Below are 4,486 nucleotides of genomic sequence, written 5' to 3' on the forward strand. Positions count from 1 at the left end.
ATTTTGCCACCAGTATATCTGGTAGAATTTGGGTAGAATTTGCATATTCTAACATAGACCATTCTGGGACCATTTCTAGGTCAAAATTGTATAATTACCATCTTTAGGAATTTTTTTCTCTTCCTTATCAATAATTACCTCTGATCTAAGTAAGCTACACTGAAGATAGACGTAAAAGAAACTGACCAAATTGGCATGGGAGGATTGTATCAACTGCCTAAGAAAATAACCCCCCCCCCAAATCTTTAAAAGAGAACTGCCCCTGGAGTATGACACTAAGACTGACAGTGGAGAATCTGAGACATGCATGCCAACTTAGAAATAAAGAATATAATCCTATTCTTTTATATACTTTTTATTAAACCTACTAATTCGCCTACTAAGTCATTATATATACAAAAACAATAATATCCAGAGTTCCTAAAACATTTCCAACATATTCAACTTAGGGATCCAAGATTCTGAATATGCCATCACCAAAAAAAATTGCAAACCTAAAAAACAGAAAAGAAAAAAAATTAAACAATGTCAAAAGGAAAAGACTTTCTTAGAAAAGGTCAGTATTTACCTTTATAATTCTCAAAATGACATGTTAAAATTTATGGTTTTTTTCTCATCTTACAGTTATACGTCTAATATTAAAGTCTTGCTTAAAAAACAAGGTAGTTTACTTATAAGAAAATAAATATTAAACTATACTCATACACATCACTATTTAACACTTATTGGGTCAAAATACTTTTACCCTTACAATTTCAGGCTTTAAATTAAAGTGGCATTAGTTCTGTCTTTATCTTCTTTTAAAAACTACCATTATGGTGAAAGGCATTCAGGTACATAAATAAAAATACTAATTTCATTCTTGTGTAACTCGTACCTCTAAAAATATATTTTTAGCCAATTAACAGTGGCTAAAGACTTTGTCCTTCTATCACATTAACTTTCAGCATATTAAATAAGAAAGATAATCCTCAAAGTTCTTCCAACCTCCAAAAGGGTCAACTATTATTTTGGAGAGAAAAAAATTGTTTGGATAAATAAAAAATGAGAATTTCTAAAAAATAAAAAAAATTATTAATCATAAAAACATTAATATACAAAAGTGTATTATACAAAGAATTCTTCTACTATAGGCGTAAAAACCATGCCATTTAGCCCTAGCTGGTTTGGCTCAGTGGATAGAGTGTTGGCCCTCAGACTGAAGGGTCCTAGGTTCAATTCTCATCAAGGGCACGTACTTCAGTTGGAGGCTCGATCCCTGGCCCTTATCGGGGAGCACATGCTGAGGCAACCAATGGATGTTTTTCTCTCTGTCTCTCTCACTCTAAAAATCAATGGAAAAATATCCTCGGGTGAGGATTAACAAAACAAACAAACAAAAAACCATGCTATTTAAACCAACCTATTCCCCTGACTGGTTTGGCTCAGTGGCTAGAGCGTCACTCTCGCATGGATGTTTCTGACTCTTTATCCCTCTCCCTTCCTCTCTGTAAAAAAAATCAATAAAATATTTTTAAAAAATAAATAAATAAAAAATAAACCAACCTTTTTAATTTTTCCATAGAAAATCAAGAATTCAGAGTTCACATTTCCAGAAAAATAAAACACATCAGGCCATAAGGTAAAACAAAGAAACAAACTATTGTACATTGTATTTCTTTAGAACAAGGCTGGGCTGGCTTATTTAAGTATAAATTGAAATCACAGATATAAAATCATTCTGTTCTCAAAGTAAACAGTGCTAGATTTACATGGCATGTGAACAGTCTATCACAGAAAGCCACATACACAAATAAAACACATTATATAAATGTTAAATCACTCAACATCTGAAAAGATACTGTTTGTAAAATGCCATTGGCAATACTGTTTGTAAGAAAATACTGTTTGTAGAGAAATAAGGTCATGTATAGAACTACAGTGACAACTAAGTCCCTAGAAAAAAATAAACATGACTTTAAAAATATACAGAAATGTCAGTTCCATAGAATTTGCCCTCTCTATTATCCTCTAGAACGGGTTGACAATTTCATTTTCCTAGTATCTCGTCAATTAAACAAATGCATAATTTAGGCTAAATATAAGTAAACTTGTGGTACTGTTTTTGCTATTAACCCTGCTACATGTGGAACAGGAAATGAAATAACATAAAGAACCATTTATTAGAACAAGGCTGGGCTGGCTTATTTAAGTATAAATTGAAATCACAGATATAAAATCATTCTGTTCTCAAAGTAAACAGTGCTAGATTTACATGGCATGTGATAGTATAGAATGAGATAGTATAAAATTTAAATTTAGGCAAAGAACCTACATATAGAATGCTATTCCCAGAAGATCTAAAGCCTACTAATTGCCTTATAAGCCTTGCTATGTCTACATATTTAACAGTACATGGTCCATTGGAATAAACTTAATAAGGACAAGATACCCCCCCCCCGCATAAAAATGTTTTATTATAATGAAAAAAAGTACTATTCCCTTCAACTATAAAATAGTTGAAGAATACATATAATAATTAAAATACATATAATAATTAAAGCAAAGTTAACTGATACAACTAACATTAACAGGCACTTTACATTTTAAAAAGAAAAAAAAACACACACACACATACATAAAACATCAAAATTCTTTATGAAAAGAAGAGAAAACTGCGGCAAGAATCCTTACCTTCTAGCTGGAAAACTTATGAAATCTAGAGTGTCGTTTAAGAGCAAACCCTACTTGTTTTTAAAGGAGGAAAATGACTTCAGTCTGCAAATTTATAATGGCTCAGGTGTTTCTATGTAATAAGTATTTTGTTGCTAAATAACTTAGTAGAGCTCACTTTTTAAAAAGTGTGTTTTAACAACTCTAAAAGATTTAATTAATCCTTTTGTTATACATTTGAACCAGTACAGTTAGGACTTGTCAGCATGTTAATACCTTTTGTTCACAACTTTAAAACATTTTTTTAATTTTAAAAAGGAAGGAATTGGGTAGGAGAACAGGCATGGAAAAACATGAAGGCCTCTCTTTCTATTAGGTTTTGCCATTACCATTCTGTTTGAAGTGGTTTCAGGACGAGGCGATCGCACACACCTTCTAGTCAGAAATCAGATGGCCTCAAAACAACCTCATTGTCAGTCTTAGGCCTCATGTCTTTCGCTTAGAGCTAAAAATAAAAATACATGTGAGTGAATGAATAATCATGGAATGAAACTGCCAACATACTATAATACAAAACATTAAAAGCCACTTTTTATCACAGAAAGATGAAAATGCACGCATTTCTATCCAGAGCATCACAATCCTATTTAGAATGGAAGGGTGCTCTCCCCATCCCATCAGCTGCTCAGTATAATACCAATTTAATTCCAAGGTGATACTACAAAGCTAGAGTAATATTTTATTCATCTCCTGAGACTATGGAACGTTCATTTTTTTTACAGAGTTAAATATAACAATATCATTAATGAAGCTAATGACTTTAGACAGCAACTTAGCTCTTCTTTAAGCATATAAATCAAGGCAAGGAAAAAATGTGGTAGGCAGTCAGAAAGACATGAGCAGAGCAAAGATGATGCGCCAGGTACTACTGAAAGGTCATCTGGGTGCCCAGCAAATGGCAAAACTGGGAAAACAAGGACCTCTCCCCAAGGGTAACCTTTCCTCCCCTAGCATATGGCTGGTCATGAAGTTTAAATTCGTGACCTTTCATATCTGTCAAGCAGTCCGGACCCTCCCCTGACCTTCCCTCCCCTGTCATGTTGCTAGTCATGCAGCAGACCACTTGGAAGAGGAACAAGGGGCTAAAGACTAGCCTCACCAGACTCCCAAGTGGGCTTATAAGCATTAACCCCTAGGAATAACATCTAGGCCTCACTGTGTTTCAGCTCCAGGCTCAGAAAAGCAACAAAACCAAATAAGCGATGCCATGGCTGACATCAGGACCCTTGCCCTAGCACTGGCCAATTAGTGAAGACCACAACTCTGAAGGGACACACCTGAAAAACTGATGGCTGATGAATATTTGAAGGCACATATTCGTTCTCGTTCTCATATTCTCATTCTCTCTCTCTCTCTCTCTCTCTCTCTCTCTCTCTCTCTCTCTCTCTCTCATCCTTTCCCTAATCTCTTCCCCAAGGTTCATTTTCCTTGCCTCTCTCTCCTAAACTCTTTTACCTCTGTAATTTGTTTCTTGGGCTCATTTCTTCTGCAGCTCACTTTTTCTACCTCTGTAACTTTCTAAATAAACTTTCTCTTATAGCTTGAATCTTGGCTCTGAATTATTTCTTAGCCAGAACTCAAGTACCGAGGTTGCTAATCAAGGTCCAGTCTGACACCACCCGGTGACCTGGTGCCGATTCACCGCTAACAGAAAGTGTAATATTGAACCAGAACAATAGTCTGGCCCTGAGAAATATATTTTTGACTGTTTGGAACTCCTAGTTCCAACAGCAGTGGTAGTAGTACAGGACAAACTAATCCATTTCTACAATCG

At 34.8% G+C, this 4,486-nt stretch overlaps 1 long non-coding RNA gene across 1 annotated transcript; it reads right to left on the minus strand.

Moving 5' to 3' along the window:
* Positions 1-339: 339 nt before the first annotated feature.
* Positions 340-3,422, minus strand: LOC107184827. The gene is made up of 2 exons (XR_001515736.1): positions 3,042-3,422; positions 340-494 (listed from the first exon to the last, which is right to left on the minus strand). It is a non-coding gene; the product is annotated as an uncharacterized LOC107184827 (long non-coding RNA).
* Between the last annotated feature and the right edge of the window lie 1,064 nt (positions 3,423-4,486).

Source organism: Myotis davidii, unplaced genomic scaffold (genome assembly GCF_000327345.1).
Source record: "Myotis davidii unplaced genomic scaffold, ASM32734v1 scaffold524, whole genome shotgun sequence".
Taxonomy (NCBI): Eukaryota; Metazoa; Chordata; class Mammalia; order Chiroptera; family Vespertilionidae; genus Myotis; species Myotis davidii.